The 18,022-nt window shown below is 41.9% G+C and overlaps 1 protein-coding gene across 4 annotated transcripts in view; it reads left to right on the top strand.

Annotated features, from left to right (window-relative positions):
- Positions 1–17,563, top strand: part of card14 (caspase recruitment domain family, member 14) — a 74,083-nt gene extending 56,520 nt beyond the window's left edge. For 2 of the 4 annotated variants that reach the window (XR_006844615.1, XR_006844612.1), the window contains one exon: positions 1,698–3,660. The gene's annotated coding sequence lies outside the window, so the exon portion shown is untranslated. Of the gene's footprint in view, positions 1–1,697; positions 3,662–17,158 lie in introns of those variants that run through there. The other 2 variants (XR_006844611.1, XR_006844610.1) reach the window with 2 other exon arrangements.
- The last annotated feature ends 459 nt before the right edge of the window (positions 17,564–18,022 follow it).

Genomic DNA, 18,022 nt, shown 5'->3' with positions numbered 1-18,022 from the left:
TATTCACTCAGTAGTTTGACTTAGAGTTTTAAAGACCATCAAATTTCACATTTTAAATGTATTAATTAATTTTTTTATCAACAATTACTGCTCTAATGAACTGTGCTTTTGCACATTTTTCATTCTACCACATGACTCTGGTGTAACATTTTTTGCGGCCACCTATAATTATGTCATTTTTATGTTTTCGTCCCAATCATCTATATATTTCATTTTGTTACTGAAATAAGTTTACTGCCAAAGCTAGTGCTGTTCATATGTTTAAATAAAGTTGTTCATTTCTCTCAAAATATTGTTTCATACAACCCCATTTAAAAAATATATGTATATAGAGAACATTGTGCAAAACATAAATAATAGCAACTACAGTATTACAAATGTGCTCCTGAACCTATGTATTAATATTCTGTATACAGTCGTGTGTTTCACATAGTGGTGAATTGTGGCGCGTTCTTGTTTGTGACTGAGTCTTTCCAGGATGCCACTTCCATACCCAATCATGATACTATCACCTGTTACTAATGAACGTGTTCACCTGTGGAATGTTCCAAACTTGTGTTTTTGAGCATTACACAACATTCACAGATTTTTGTTGTCCCTGTCCAACTTGTTTGAAATGTGTTGCAGCCACCAGATTGAGAATAAGCATATATTTCCAAAAATCAGTTAAGTTGATGAGGTCAGACATTTGATGTATCGTTATTACTGGTTTCAGTTGAGTATATGTCAAAAGGGATTAGCCAAAGATCACTTTCTGTTTCATTTATTTTTGTCTATTTGCTTTTTTTAAAAATGACATTATTCATTCATTGTGTTGAAAGACACATTGCAGATGAGTTCATTGGGGTTTTTGTGTGATTTTGTCTGCCAAATAGATGATTTGGTCCCCTGTTTGTGCACCAAACCCAATAAGACACTCCTCTTTTCTTTTCTTTTTTAACTCAACCTAAAAAGATTTCCTCAGTGACAGCAACATATGTTGCATGAACATTCAGAGATTCCCATGGGTTAAAATGGTTTTTCATAAACAGTCAGATTCTGCCCAGATTGGGATCGCTTTACCAGTGGGAGGAAGAATTCTATTTTAACCTGCTGCATTTAAAAAGTGGGCTTATTTTCACTCTTGTTTCCAAACCTGTGTGCAACAGTGAACTATAATTAGCCTCTCTTTGTACTTGTTGACAGCTGACTGGAGGTGAAATGTATTGTGCTTCATGAACATACAGAGAGTGGAGGGTAAAAAGAAGAGACTGGATGAAAGCATTCACTAGAGTCTCTGGTGAATGCTGAGTTCAGTCAGAGGCACAATCCACACACCCTCAGTGCTTGTTGTTGTTCACTATAGCTTACAGCACTTGTGTAGTAAGGCATTCTAGGCTGTTTGAAGCAAATAACCACAAAGGTAAGGTAACATGTCAAACATTTTATTTGCTCTCTATGGATACAAGCATAATGTCAGTTATATTAAAAGAGAAAGAGGGTCAATTGTTGAGTCTCATTCCAAGGTTGTCAAATATCAACGTGATGCAGGACATCAGCAGTCTCCGTGAATTGTTTTTAAACAAGGATATCTTCCAGGACACCAGAAACTGTAATTTGACCACAAGTTATAATCCCCATTACACCTTGTGTCCTCTATGGAAAAAACATTTTTTTTTGCATGTCTGATCTATCTTTGACATCTCTGTCTTCTGCAGATATGTTCAGCATCCTTTGCATCCAAAAGGAACATCCAATCATGTGACTGTTTGCCATAACCTGAGGTGAAGAATTCCACTGTGAGGTTAAGGAATGGAGAGTAAGTTGGAAGAGAATGTGGTATCATCATGGGATGTGTTGTAAACCAGTCTGTGACTGAAAGAGAATGATGAAGCCCCACATCATCACAGATAGTTACAAAAAGCCCTGAATTCTCACTCACCTGGCCCCTTTTCTCCCCTGGCAGAAGTCCTTCATAGAAATCACCTAGGAGATTTAGCATTTTTATTTCTTTATTTCTTTTTAAATGTAGGTGTGGCAGAATGTCACAAATTGCAGCAATTGCAATTGTGGCAATTTTTAAATGAACTTGGAAAAATGTGGTTTGTAAAAATTGTATTAACCTCTGTCAAAGTCAGTGTTTAGTTTGTTATTTTGAAAGACAAAGATTTAGCTGTCCATTCATAGATGGAGGTCAAAGGTAGTAAAATGTCCTCAGGATAATGTGTCACAAGGTTAGGGACAATTTAGTTACACCTTCCCGTAAGTGGTCATTACAGTAAATGCTGTGTGTGTGTGTGTGTATGTGTTTTTTTATAGAGTGAGTGAGTGTGTGAGAGAGAGAAGAGAGAGCGAGAGACAGTCACAGGCACAGAGTGTGTGTGTGGCACTGGATCAGTAGTGAGAGACGGTGACACACTGTCAGTTCAGCTTTGTCACCAGAGCAAACATTGTGTGTCTGTGTCAGAGAACGTGTGTGTATAAGCCGGTGTGTGAGTGGGATGTGTGCTGTCGTTACTAAAGCACTATTGGCAGAAAAGACACAGCACCTGCTGATGGTGACGTATGTCATGCCACTTGCTGAAGGATGTAGGAATATATTTTTACAACATCTCTCTCTTAATTTCCTGTCTGCTAACAGATTTGTAGGCAGTGGCACATACTGTGAAGAGAATCAAGCCACATGCCAACAATAATACTACTGCTGAAAAATAAAATGTAAGGATTTCTTACATTTCTACACTTGTCAAGTTGATATTAATGCATTGCAAAGATATCATCAGGCAACTCTCCAACTCTCCAAAACCTAAACTTCAGTCAGAGACACTTGTGTCAAGAAATGTATATATAGTTTTATAGTTAATTGTTATGCAGTTAGATTTGGCAGAAAAGAGTCTGGTGTATTTAGGGCGTCCTCAAAGGATCAGCAGCAATGAGCGTTCTGCTGAAATAGCAATTTAGGAGAACTTTGGGGCCAAGTCAACCCCTCTAACTTGTTCTTCTTATTCTCAAACCGTTCTTGAACCATTTTTGCAGTGTGGCAGGTGCATCATCCTGCTGAAGGAAGCCACTGCCATAAAATAATATGGTACTCATTTTCCCTGAAGGGGTGTTCTTCCTTGGTACACGTACCACCTACTTAAGCAGCAACAATGTGTGGTACATGTCAAAGTAACATCCACATGAATGGAAGGACCCAAGGTTTCCCAGCAGAACATTGCCCAAAGCGTCACACTGCCTCTGCTGGTTTACCTTCATCCCATAGTGCATCCTGGTGCCATGTCCTCCCCAGGTAAGAGATGCACACAAACACCTGACCATCCACATGATGGAAAGGCAGACGTGATTGACCACACCGGACCACCTTCTTCCATTGCTCTGTGCTCCAGTTCTGATGCTCACATGCCCATTGTGGGCACTTTTGGCAGTAGACATGGGTCAGACTTACCTGTTTGCAGCTCCACAGATTGAACAGATGGCCATCTGTTCAATCATGAAGTAGCTGGTAAGTAACTATTTCAGGTTGCATTAAGAAGCAGAAAGTCAAACGCTGAACCTGAATTTCTGTCAGGCCTTTCACACAGCCAGTAGTGTCCACAGACACCCGTGTCAGACGAAGCATTACGAAAAGTCTGTCTCACCTCCACCTAATTAAAATAGTAACTCATTGTGATTATTTTAGCTCCCTGTGGCTGGGTTTACTGAAGTTTTATCTGTGATTTTATTTTAAAACTTTATTAAAGATGCTGTAATATTACAACACTCAGACATTTAGTTAGAGGTGTCCCCAAAAATAGCAGCCACACCTAAAGAAATAATAACAAAAATTATTATCAGCATCTTTGTAAAAATGACATGTAATGGACTACATGCTGGCCCTAACAGAGCCACCAACTGTCCTTTGAGCTCTCATGTGAAAGGCGATGTTTCTGTTTGGTGTTTTTAAAGAACCACTCATCCAGACTTCTTCACATTTTAAGCTAGGCTAATCTGGCCCCATGCCCATCTCGGTACTGCGAGTAAGTGAATTGTCTAAAACACTGAACTTTGAAAGTATCTAATTGAATAAGAATTCCCACACCCTCCCTTCAGGCCTCCCTCCAGAGCCACTCCTCTGAAACACGTGAATTTGCACTGCCTGACCACACTGACTGCCTGAAGCTGCAGTTGGGAGCTACACATGATCAGCAAGTTTGCCGTGCTCTACAAGTCCTTTTATCTTTTTTTAGTCTGATAAATACATAAATAACACCTCTGTTAAATCCCACAATCATATGAACAAATGTACCTCAGTCTGTTAAGGCTGTCCTGCCCTGCAGTAATGGGTTGTGGGTGTGTGCTTTCAGTGACTGGGTTCGCTGTTGGTCAAGTCTGTTGTCACTGCCACAGTGACAGTGACTCAAAACAGGACTGTTTGAGCACCTGTTCAGTCTAAAGATTACTGTGGAAGCAGCGTCCTTCGTGGTTCTCGACAGTGATGTGAAGTAGTTTAAAAAAAAGTTTAGTTATAACACACACTGGATTTTTCTTTCTTTCTTTCTTTTTGTCAAAGCATTTGTTGATTGCTGTCAGGATGTTAAGAGATCTTTGACAAATACAACAAAAACTACTTGAGAGCTAAGTGATTGGCCCTGACCATGTGAATGGATCTAAACTTGTTCATAAAGGAGCTGAAGAGTCAGTCTAAATCTTACGCCGATTGATGTGTCAACTTAATTGACCCTAATCGATCATTTCACTTTTTGTTCGAAAGTTCTTTGGAAAAAAAAACAATATATTTCATTTTCCTGTCATATTTAAGACATGGACTATGGCCTTCAGCAGAGATGCTTAATAAAATGTGAAGAAACCGTGCAGACAGCTGTAAAGGACATAAAGAATCCTCATGGGCTGTGTGTGTGTGTGTGTGAGAAAGAGAGAGAGAGAGAGAGAGAGAGAGAAAGAGACTAAGGCAAAAACCTGCTGGGATTGAGCAGCAGTGACACCCTGATGTATTGCCAGGCCTTGAGCGTAACCGTAAGGAGAAACTTGTGTGTGTGTGCGTGTGTGCACTTGCAACGTTTAGAAGGTGCAGTTACAGAAAAGAAGAAAACAATAAAGAAAAGTGAGGGAGATGAGAACAACAGAAAAGAGTGGAATGTGTTTAGATTGGCAGTTAACATATGGTCTTAAATCTTATCTGTAACTGGTAACACCTTGTGTGTGTGTGTGTGTGTGTGTGTGTGTGTGTGTGTGCAGGACATGTGCATGGAGGTTATCAGCTATCCAGAGTTTTACTGGCAGTGTTAAAGCACTTCCATCAGAAAAAAATGTTTTGATCCGCTGCCACACATGGTTAAGCATTCACCACCTGACTCTCCTTCGTTTCACACAGCAGCCTGAGGTAAAACGACAGAGAGAAGTGGCACAAGAGAAAGTCCAAGTTGTGGAAGAAGAGGTGTTGAACTGGTCAGGCGTGCCTGCCCTCACCTCACCGCTCACTCTTACCTGCCCACAGAGCTCCCTAAAGCAAATATACAGCATCGTTTTCTTTCCCCTTTCAGGTTCTATCAGCCTTCATGGACTTTAGATTTCTTTCCACTTCCCCACTGTATCTGTCTTTTTCTTTTCGCATTTTTCCCTCTCATTATCTGGCTTAGCAACTCCCCCACCCCACCCCAACCCACCCTCTCAGTATATACACACTCCTGCAGCAATGGGAAATCCTTCAAAATCCATAATTCACGCTTCACTGCTCCTCTCTCTCCCTCGTCTCCCACCATTTCCCCCACTGCAGGCCTCTGTGTTTCTCTATGTGTGTGTGTGAGAGAGAGAGAGAGAGAGAGAGACCTGAATGCAGATGCAAACCCCTTGTGGAAAAATACTAACTAACATATGGTTCTGCGCACACACCCACATACAAACACAGACATAATCTCACGCACATTTCCAAACACACATCTCATGCACTCACCGCACATTATACTCTTATGCAAATAGTTGCTCATTTTAATGATTTTGTATGCAAAGCGGAAAAAAAATATTTTAATGATACTGTATGCAAATTAGAGAAAGATTTCCACTGACACATGCTGCACATGAGAAATAGTAGTATATCAAAGAGAAACCCATGGAATACAAATTTAAATGCATGTAAAGTCTGTCCAAACCTGCTGGGTGTGCAGGCCGTTTGGGATAGATTCAGAACACTCAAAAATTCACACCAAAGCTGGTTCAAAGCAGAAGATTTGCCAGAATGTGTTTTTCTGTCATGCAGAGTAGAGGGCTAATTTCACTCTTTAAATTCTTTTTTATTGTATTTATGAAAAATGAATTCCCAGCTGAGAGCACAAACATGAGCGTTATTTTTAAAATAGGACAGAATAGAGTTTGACAGAACTTGTATGATAATAAATCTCACTGTTTCTCTATAGGTTTTTCTGAGCAATTTCATGACTTCTTATCCATGTTGGCATAAAAGGTGAGACCCACCTGCTGAGGAAGATCATGTGATACAGTGAAAGCTTCCACAACAGCTGCTGACTAGACCTAGAGGTGTGACTGTCTTTATCAAAGACCCAAGTTGTAATAAAGTGGAATAATCCTTTAGGATTTATTGGTCTAAAAGTCAAAGATGGAAATAAAATATATACATTATACACTATATTTATTTCATGCACTGTTTATCTCAAACAAGCTAAAACACACACACCCTCACTCACGCACAGTGATCTGTGTCATAAATCAGCCGACTCTCTGAGAGAGCCGGAAAACCAAGGACAGTTCAGACACGTGGAGCAGACACAGCCAAGACCTCCTGGTCCCACGCCACCCTCTGTGTGTGTGTGTGTGTGTGTGTGTGTGTGTGTGTGTGTGCGCGTGTGTCTGTCCATATTTATGGCTGCCTCTGAATGCTCATTCCTATGTGCACTCCCATGTTTGTCCGTGTCCGTTACGCGCATGCATCGGTGTGTGTGTGTGTGTGTGTCCGGTGAATATGTGCTGCTGTCTCTTGCTGCCAGATTGGCCTCTTGTTTCTCTCTCTCTCTCTCTCTCTCTCTCTCTCTCTCTCTCTCTCTCTCTCTCTCTCTCTCCTGCACAAGGCCTCCAAGTTATGAATCTGCAGACAGCCATCCTTTTGTGGCCCCTCAGCAACTCTCCACTCCGCCACTTGGCTTTTATACAGACAGACCATTCACTTGTGTGTGTGTGTGTGTGTGTGTGTGTGTGTGTGTGTATGCATGCATGCCTTTGTTTGTGTACTTCCATTTTAGTCCATGCTTGTCTTAGATGCAGTCTTTACTATGGTGTTGATTCCAGTCATTTTCTCCACATTCAAGCCACTTCTATGTGCCTAAACGACACATGCACACTAAACTCGCACTTAACGAGCTTTTTATCCCCAAATGAGCCTGACCCCCGTTAATGGCCACCTGTTCTGGGCCCGTGGGGAACGTGCTGTAGCCAAACACTGTGTTGTTTAACATGATTAACACACAACAATGTTGGGGGCGGAGGATGGAGTGCACGTCAAAAGGAAGCTATTGGTTTTTAATGATGTTTATCAGCCCCTAACTGACTCCATACAGCAGCAGACGAGAGAGCATTGACATGAAACAGCAGCAGGAGAGCGTCCTGTTGTCTTTTGTGTGTCTGGGGATGGGACTACAAGTTATTTATGGGGTCTTTAACACACTGAGGGGACACGGAGGAGGCCTGGAGAGGTGAGCAGAGCATTGGATGAGGAGGACGGCTCATTCAACAGAGTCGATGCCAAAGCAGAATAGCTTTTCTCCATCTCCCTTTACAAAATTCCTTCTCATTCTTACAGCCACCCCACCCCCACCTTTCTTTTTTTTTTCTTCCCATGCTCAATACTTTCCACAGATCTGAGGGATAATTCCAATTTTTCCTCCCATAGCCTCTGAATAAATCTAATTTCACTCCAGTCCACTCCTGCTAATTTGACATTAAAGCTTCTATCCTGTTTCCTTCTCCTCCACATCTCTTATCTCTCTGCAGCTCTTTTGCTCACAATGAAATTCAAGTGTAATTTTAAAATCTCCCACTGAATCAAATCTAATCTTTCTCACCGTGTCTCACACTAATGCGTATGTGTATTTTTAAAAAAACCCGTGTTTTGTTCTCTCTTTGGTGACCTTGCTGTTTTTGGTTATCCATCCTTCTTTTATCTACTTATCACTGTGTCTGCAGCACAGGGTCAGAGCAATACTGAAAGTGAAATTTTCAATATCATGTGATGAAAGATAGGGCCTTGTGGAAAAGAGAAATTTGTAGGTCTTTGCAACAAAAAGAAAAATCCTGAGATGAATATGAATTTATATGGCTTTGAATTTATTATTTAATTGATTATTTAAATATCAGCATTTTGAGAGTAAAACTGAGAAATTCTAAAAATTATGGTTTAAATTCAAATGTCTCTGCCACTAATTTGTCTCACCCCATTTTCTTTCTTTTTACTCTGGTCATCTCTCTTTCTTCTTCTTTCCATCTTCTCCTTTCCATTTCTCTTTTTTGTGTCTCTCTCACACTTCATCTCTCAACCCCCACCACCACCACCATCACCAGCAGCAGCAGCAGCCCCCCCACCCCTCAATCCTCTCCTCCAGTGTGTAACCAAGGGTGCGAGGTGTCTGGTCAGAGAAAATGTTCCCACATATCAAAAGGCTCCCGGGTTCTGAGTGGAAGCGGCCAAGAGAAGGAAAAGGTCAAGTTGAATACAGTGGGTGAGGATAGAGGGATGAGGGCAGAGCTGTGAAGAACGGTGATTAATACCAGCAGCAGAGAGGCGGCAGCGTTGAAAGGGCAATGAGAGCGGGAACTAATACTTCACTGCTTTGTCCTTTATTTCCTCCTTGAAACATCCATTCTTTGCACTTCTCTTTTGTCTAATACTGTTTTAGACTCAACTTCATTTTTGTTAGCTCTAAACTTTGAAGCCGTGTCCACAAATCCCAGCAAAAGACCAAAACTGACAGCGTGGTCAGATTTCCCTGCCCTGCCCAGTCTTTCATATTTAAGACATAACATTTTTTTTAAATGTTTCACAAACATTACATTTCATATTTAGGGGTGTGCCATTTCATATTGCTCATGATAATACTGGTAAAATTTTAATAGGATTATTAATATATGATTATTGTTAATGGCAGTATTTCAGTTTGTTGACCTGATCATGTCTGTGAAAGTAACACTGTTAACAGCTCCTGGTGGAGAAATTGGTTCCAAAAAAGTGCTGTGGAGGTAGACAGCAAGCCACGGTGATGTAACGAGTTCAAGAAGACTGACAGCAAGAAGGGGACAATACAAAAGCACAGTTCGCAACCTCAAGGAGAAGCACCTGCCTCGAGCCAGAGATCCAGTGAGGAGAGCTCAACAGCTCGTGTGAGTCCCAAACACAGCAGACAGTACTTGAAAAAACTATAATACTTATTTTGTTGCTATTATATGTTGTTGTTGTTTTTAATTAGTAATGAAACATTTTGATTTTGATTGATTTTTTTCTTATCACCAAGAATACTTCCTTGGTTGAACTGCTGGCCACTGATCAGGAGGTCGTAGTCTGCTTGTCTGCATGCAGTGTCCTTGGGCAGGACACCAAGCCCCAAATTGCTCTTGACGTCATAGTGGTGTATAATGTTATTTGAGGAGTCAGTCAGACTAAAAAAGCACTTAATAAATGCTGTCCATTATCTATCCATTGATCAATATAATTATAGATACATTAATATTGTGATATTATTTTTGGACCAATCGCCCACCCGTAGGCGTCCTGCAACAGCTGGGCGCTGTAATCGTCAGCAAAATTTACTTAAAGAGGAGAAAAGGATGATTGTGATTGTAATTTTTGGGGACTATTTTAGCAGTGTATTAATACACATTTGGCACATTTATGGTTGTTTACAGAAACAGGATCCTGTGCGTGAGGCTGACTCAAAATAAACTACAGTACCCCGGATCATTCTAAAGGAACATGTCACCCGGTGCAACAGTGTGGCTCACTGATGTGTTTTTAATAGTCCTTATTGATATATTACAGCGTCTTCAAATAGTTGGTTTATCCTTTTGCATTTTGAAAAAAAAATCAATTTCCTGAAATCCAATGAAAAAAATATCCTAGTATGACCATAAGCCTTCTCTTTGAAATGAGTTTCAAAATCTCTCTCAGCATGGCAGCCATTTTCATTCTTACGTTCATTTCTTTGTTCTCTCCTTCAGTCTCGTTCCCATGTAGCACCATGTAGCACCCTAATAAAAGAAATAAATAAAATTCAATCACAATAAGCAAATTTGCTCCCCCACAGGACATTACTGAGTGGTGCGCAGCAACGGAGCAAGGTACTCCAATCAATGGCCTTGTTCCCCGAACACTGGGCCCGAGCTCATAATTTGCATGACACTGGACGGGTTAGCAGAGAGTCACTCTCTATTTCTCTCTCTCTCTCTCTCACACACACACACACACACTCACACACACAGACAGCCACAAACACAATTACATGCATATTATGATCGTACAGCTATTGCACTCCATAACACACCACAGACAAGGATATTCACACAGGCACAATCCTGGCACATGTGGGCTCACACACACACATGCACACATATACACACACACACACACACACACACACAAAGAGACAGAAAAACATAATAAAAACAGAAGCAGCTCATTCTTGTGACATCTAGATGTGAAGTTTCCAATCAACATAAATCCAACTTAGTGCAGCCTTCATGTGTTTTGTTTCCTGTCCATAGCTGGTGGGTGGATAATAGACGTGGACTGACACGAGAGTGTGTGTTTGAGTGTGCGTACGTGTGTGTTTTCCAAATGATCATTTTGTGCATGAGTGCAGTGTAATTTACTGATTGCTAAACCCCTCCCCCAAACATCAATTGTTCAATCATGGCTCAGTGACTGTAACCAGGCCTGGCAGCAGACTTTGGAGTTTTCAACAAAATAAAGAGTTGTGTGTGTCACCGTAGTAAAGAGTTTGGAGATTCCACTTTGTCAAAACAAAAATGCAAGATGAGCAGAGCTTTTAGTCAAATGACATCAGATTTTGCCACTTACGGCCTCCCAGCATTTGGAAAAAGGCTGATCCTGACTCACTGATGACACATGTCAAGGTGCAGTCAGTGTGCATGTGGGCTTATGTAGAAAACAGTGGGTTTTGAAGTGCCAGTGCTGTGTGTTAAGGGTTAAAAATATAAAGCCAAATTCAGGACAGCCAGATCCACTGCAATGGAGTCAGTCTACTGTAATTTATGGTAACATAACATTTGCAGCTCAGTTTTATTTACATTTTAATATGGAAATGCTACACATCCTATCTTTAATTGCACTTGGGGAATTTACCCAAAATCTTTAAAGCATTTCCTTGAATGAATCATTTATCATTTTAGTCTTGTGTTGTCCTCCAAGGGTTTTTTTTCTATACCAGTTTGCAAACAATCCAGTTAACCATAATTAGCTAACAGGCTACATAAAATAAAATGTGCCAGCAGCAGTTACAACACTCATTTGAGTCAAGTCAGAGGCTGCTGCCTACAAATGACAAGTTAGCCTTTGTCTGCATCTGTCTGAGGTTAAGGAACCGTTGTGTTAAGAGTTACTATGTACATATTGTGAGTATTAAATCTTCCACTGTTGTAAGCTGCCACTGGTAGAAAGAACAGCATTACAGGCATAGCAACAGTAAGGGAGGTGGGGCCTAATAAATATTACAGATACACAACACACACACACACACACTCCTCCACTGTCTAGCAGGTGAAGGACAGAGATAGTATTTGTGCATGCGGCAGCTAAGTGGCTCAATGCACTATCGACTGGCTCACCGTGGCAACCTGCAGAATTCCACCGCCTCCCCTTGAGCCTGGTAGACTGTCTGTTCACCCTCCCTCCCCTCCTGCTTCCTTCCCTACCTCCCTTCCTCCCTTTCTCCTCTCTCTCTCTCTCTCTCTCTCTCTCTCTCCCTCTCTCCCATCCCCCACTCCAGCAGCTCCAGGGAAGCAGTGACGTGGGAGCTCCCTGCTCTGAGAACAGAGAGAGAGAGAGAGAGAGAGAGAGAGAGAAAAAGAGGCATGGAAAGAAAGGCTGGCAAAGAATGAGCGAGGGTGAGGAGAGAGAGAGAGAGAAAAGACAGAGGTGCCGCAGTGCTGAGGGAGAAAGAGAAAAGGAGCAGGAAAGAAGAAAGATAAAGATCCTCCTTCTCCCAGCACTCGTTGACAATGACACTGGGAGAGTCATTTTGAGGCAATGAGCCAGAAAACGTAGAGCCGCCGCTGCCATTCATCCTCCTAAGCAAGACACTCAGTCACCACCGTGCCACAATCACATTCATCTGCGAGAGAATAGCGCTGGCTTAATAAAATGTGTGGCAGAATGTTTGTACTATAAAAACAGCCCATTTGTGTGCAGTGATTCATATTGATAAAAAAAATAATAATAAAAAAGTGAATAGGAATTGTAGAACCTGGCAGTGCAGCACTCTCTTGATCCGTTTTTACCGGATCTGATTAAAAAGAATAACTTGTGTCTTCATGAAAATGTTTTTTGCTTATACCATGATTTAATCTGTATTTGTTTGATTTATCACCACATGGTACCCTGCTGTTTGGGCTTACAAGACAACAAAAACAGACAAAATGTACAAAAAAGTACAGTATCAGCATTACTAAAAAAAAAGCAATGTATAATAAGATAAATATTTAGACTCATAAACCAATCATTCAAGATATTCCATATAAAATGACCCCAAAATAACTACATTTGCAGCAGTAAAGTGTCACATCACTTATCCTTCTCCAAGTGGGACATCTTGTAATTGCCGGAATTGAATATTCACGTTGCAGCTACCAGCCATACTGCACTTTCTCTTTCTCTCTACAAATAAAAAAACCATTTCATTTCCCCCAGTCGGCCCCAGGTCATGTGCTGACGATGAGATGGAAAACACAGCGTGTCGTTAAGCTGCCAGCTAATCAGCGTTGGCTAGTAATCTCTCCCTCTCTCTTTCCATCATGTCTTCCAAACAGGCCCCTTCTCTCCCTCCTCCACCTCCACCGCCACTGCTGCTGCTGCTACTGCTGCCGCTGCTGCTGCTGTTGTAGTCAGCCTGTGAGATGGATGGCACGGCCCTAATCACCCCCTGCAGTGCACTGTCAGCATGGCTGCAGGCCGCTCTTAACATTTACACCACATGATCACACACGCACACACAATAAACACAAGCCAATAAGTGAGAAAACCTACTCTCCTCTCCTCCTTTCCTTTCTCATCCTTCAACCTCCACCTCCCTCCTTCCTTCCCTCTGCCCTGCCCAAGGCCCACCACACACCACCACTTCTCTCGCTGTCACCTTGGATGGATTCAGTCAGATGCGGCTGTGTCCTGAGGGCTGAGGGAGGCAGCCCTCCTCCTCCTCCTTCTCCTCCTCTTCCTCCACCACCTCACACAGCGTCTTCCTACCGTTATCTCCAGGCTGGAGTCTCATCAGCCTGAACAGTAGCTCTGGCTTCCAGCTGCCTCACCAGTAGCCCCGACGGGGAGGGAAGGCTGCCAGAGGAGCCAGAGGGGAGGCCGCTTCTGTATCAGTATCCTCTCATGCGGCCGGCTTCAAGGTTCCTCTCAGGCAAGCTTTCAGTCATGTCTACATTGAGGCACACACACAGTTTAAGTGTCAGAAGTGCAGATTTCAGCACTTCAGTTTTTACTATTAGAAGTGAGTACTTGTGTATAACTGATCAGTGTGATGTGATCATTCCAGTGCCGCTGCAATGAAGAAGACATGTCAGGCTACTTTAAATCATAAACAAGGGTTCTTCCTGTATGTTTGCAGTGAACATTAACATTCATATCATTAAAGAGGCAGCATAAACAGCATCTCCACGAAAAGGAGCCTCTGCAGACCAGTGTCTGTACATCCTGAAGACAGGACATCCCTGTGGAGGATGAGAGGAGTGCTGCACCACATCCCAGAGAACACCTGGGGAGAAGCACTAAATCAGCAAAGGGCAACAACCCTCACCACAAAACTGTGCAAACTTGAGTGTAAGATGCAGTTGAGGACTGAAGGTTCTCTCTATGAGATGTCAAAGCACAACTGAAAGCCCCCGTTCACTGCGTGTCACTTGTTTTTAGTCACTTCATTAAAGTCTACAATATCACCCCAATGGGTCCTGCAGGGTTTATGAATGCTGTGGCCCTGTCTTTTAGAGGAGCCCTGTGTCAAAGTCTTGTTTAAGGACGTTTATCTGTTGTTTTAATTGATGTTGCACTCACATGGAAACATTTTAATTAACTCATAGGACACAGAATCACCTCAAACTAGATAGTGCTGGATTTGGGAATTTGGTGGTGACAGTTTACATGTTTAAATGTTTGTAGGTATATACTTGAACTTTGTTTTAATATCATTTGATGGTGTGTTTATGTCCAGTTCATAAGCATAAGAACGTTTACTTAAGCAGGTTTAAATAATCTCATTTGTAACTTATTCACCTGGCATCTATAAATCTCCTTTCTTCTCTTATAAAATCCAGCACAAATGATTTTTCAATAGACTATATAATATATACAAACAAAGCCAAACATACAGCTTTGGAGTGTGTCACCTCTGCAGTCAAAGAGGTGGGCCAGAAAGACCGAGCTGTGGCTGAAAGAACTGGTCTTGCTTAAGAATATGAAAATGTTAAGTGATATAGTCTGTCCAACAATAATGACTTGAGGTCTGCTAATTCCTCACACCTTTTGCAATTCCTGTCACATTTTAGCATAATGTTGCAGAAGATGATAACCATTCATCAAACAAGATCAGTCTTAATCAGCAGTGACATGATGACAGACTATGTAACATAATAAACACTAGTTTCCTACTTTTTAATCCAGTTGAAAGTAAAACTAGGCCCACACAGTACAGTGTTTGATTGTGCCAACTCACAGCAGTTGAGCAACAGCTTCTGCTTATGTATGGCAGTACCACTTGGACAGAACACTGCAATACTAGAACTAATAGTTACACTAATGGCAATTTATCAAGCGTAGTTGATGATAACATTTGCAAATGATCATTTTGGATGGTGGTGTGTAATTTGCTGTCGCAGCATAGGATTTCTTTGAATATTGGGGGAGATGTGTCGAGCTCAATGCATAATTTCTACACAGCTTTCTCCATCTTTGATCACATTAAAACACTCACAGTGGTTTAGATGGCTTTGTTTATCTGCTCTGCATCCCTGAAGCTGTAGGGAAGAAAACAACCTCCTTCTGCGTGACTCTCTCTCACACACACACACACTTTTAACCAGCACATCAAAGCAGCGGTTCTGGTTGAAGCCGCGAGCCAAAAAGTCAATACTGCCTGTCAACATGTTTCCACATTCCCTTTTATAATATTGTTGCTGTGAAATTTATTTTTGTATCTCAGTCCAAAACGTTCAAGATCGCACAGGACAGGTCCTCAGGCCTGCTGATGTGAACTGAAGTGCCTTCATCTATCTGTTCCTATAGGCCGCCCTCTAACAGGAGAAGTTGCCTTGATCACCTCTGGGCAAACTTTTAGTTGTACAGCACATCTTGCTGCTATGGATGTGTACCTCAATCTGACATTTTAAGCAAACTAAGCAGTCTTTTGGGTGTGGCAGAAAGCCTGTAGGCACATAAGGTATACAGTATTTGCTTCTCATATTTATTTCAGTTAACTATTTAGAATAATTAGACGACAGGGGAGGCTGGTGCAGCATGTGACGAGTAGGAAGAGTGTGTGTGGACACTGGAGAATAGCAACTATCTTGGTTATTCTTGTTCTTAGGAAACCTGAATATCTTCTTCTTCTGTCCCTTCTTCAATCTCTGATCCTGTCCAGCTCTGAAGTGCTTCCCAGCTGCTCCTTTTCGTTGTCCTTCTGAGCTTGTTTTCTGAGTTTTTCTCCTCTTTTGAAGGAGGGCTCCCTCTTCAAGGCATCCTCTCTGGTGGCCAGCTGCTCTGTGAAGCGCCTCCTCTCTGCAGACAGCTCTCTCTGGAAGCGCGTCTCCAGAGTGTCATTTTCGGTTTTCCATGCATCCGCTTTCCGGTTCAGAGCTTTCATATTCTGTCTCTCCTGTCTCCATTTCCCTGTGATGTGTGGGCTTCTCGCAAGATTTTTCCACACTCTTGAGGCCCTTCCCAAGGTGGCCCGCCTGATTCTGCAGCCGTTCTTCCATTTTCTGATGATTTTTTTTTTTCTGATGATATTGTTGTAGTTTCTCAAATATCTCATTCTAAATATTTTTATCCAAATAATCTGGTCATTGTGTGATGGTTGGAGATCTGTTCATTTCTCTTCCCTCTCCAATAGAACATCACTTGTTTGACAGTCATCCTGTTAAAATAATGAAGAACTCACTTCATGGATAATGACATGAACATGAGCAAAAACTGTTTGATTCAATGTTATTTTGTTTAATTTCCTTGAATTCAGCTTTGTGTCTAATAAGGTATGTTTTAAGATATGGGTTGGACAACAAACTTGATCGTTAAAACAGATACTATTAATCTCATCAGGGAAGAATGAAGGAACATTCAAATTTTAAATGAGGATATATTAGAAGACCCTCCCTTTTCCAAAACTTTCCCAAAATATTTAGATGGCTGGATTTGATCACCCTCCAAATCAAATCAGTGGCTTGTCCATTTCAGCAGCAGCAAACAGGAACTAAAATTTAAAACACGCATGGATTTGGATGTTGCGTTTGAAGCAGCTGGAAAGATAAATTGCATTATATAGCAATGAATTTCACCAATTATGGGAGGATTCATCAATGTGAAAAGGCTACTAGGACTTGTGGGAAATTGTGTTTCAGTATAAGGGACTGTTCTGAGCGTGCTCAGCTTTAAATCAATTGGCTGTCTGGTTATGACATGTTACAGCTCGGTTTTGCTTGGCACTTCGCTGTGTGACTTCCTCACGTGTCCTTATTTTCCCAGGATGTCTGCCAGCCAAATGAATTCCCTGCCTGTTCTACCTATACACACATGTATCTGTGAGTGTGTGTGTGTGTGTCTGTCTGTCTGAATGGTGTGTGTGTCTGCTCCCCTCTTGACCCGATGACCTGGCGTTCTAATGAAACCATGTATCATCTCCGAAGCCAGACTCCCCTCAGCTCAGCTGCTGTCCCTCTGTCTCTCTTCCAGCCTCCCCACCAACGACACACACGTCTCCTACACCGATCTCTGCCAGACGCACAGTTACGCCGCTTTCCATTGGCTCAACTGGCACTGAAGGGGCAGCGGACAAAGAAGCGGGCGGACATATGCTGCTGCACAGAACTACATCCCCCAGGAGCCATTTTGTGGCGTAATAACAGGCCCGTGAGTGTCAACCTGTTGTTGTACACTTGGCTGCTTGTGTTCATTTTCTGTGCCAGGAACTGAGCTGGTAATGGAAACTGAAGCTGAATGGTTTCATAAACCAAACACTGAAGTCAATATTCACATTCATGAACTCACATTCTCTAGCACAGTTGATTGTGAGTTAGTCAGACACGATAGGAGAGGAGCTGCTGACTGCTGATGTACCATAAATAGTTGGAAATCTCATAGATATGCTAAATAGTTTCAATGTGTGTGTGTATGAGGGAGGCTTAACCCACGTCACTATCAACGCAAGATCCATTATGTAGATTTTTCTGCTGTGAGTCACCGAGCACAGCGGTCACTGCTCAGGCAGTCATGACTGCTACCTGCCTCTGACATTTGCGCGCGTGCACACACACACACACACAAACATCTTCATCAATTATGTGCCTTGACAGGAGTCTGAGTCACTATAATGCACTATGATGCGTCGTGAGCACGAGCGCTGTTGACGTAAGCACGAGGAATCGAGCTCGAGCAAATATCTCCCATGAGACTCACTTCACCCATGAGTCATGTGCCCTTATTAACTTCTAAGTCATTATGTTCCAGATAAAGAAAGAAAGAAAAAACAAAAACCTTCGATATCAGAATTGCGTCTTGAATCTCTTCATTTCATGCTGGTGATTTATGTGCAGCTCT

Source organism: Scatophagus argus, chromosome 2, assembly GCF_020382885.2.
Source record: "Scatophagus argus isolate fScaArg1 chromosome 2, fScaArg1.pri, whole genome shotgun sequence".
Taxonomy (NCBI): Eukaryota; Metazoa; Chordata; class Actinopteri; family Scatophagidae; genus Scatophagus; species Scatophagus argus.
This window is presented reverse-complemented; position numbering and strand designations above follow the sequence as displayed.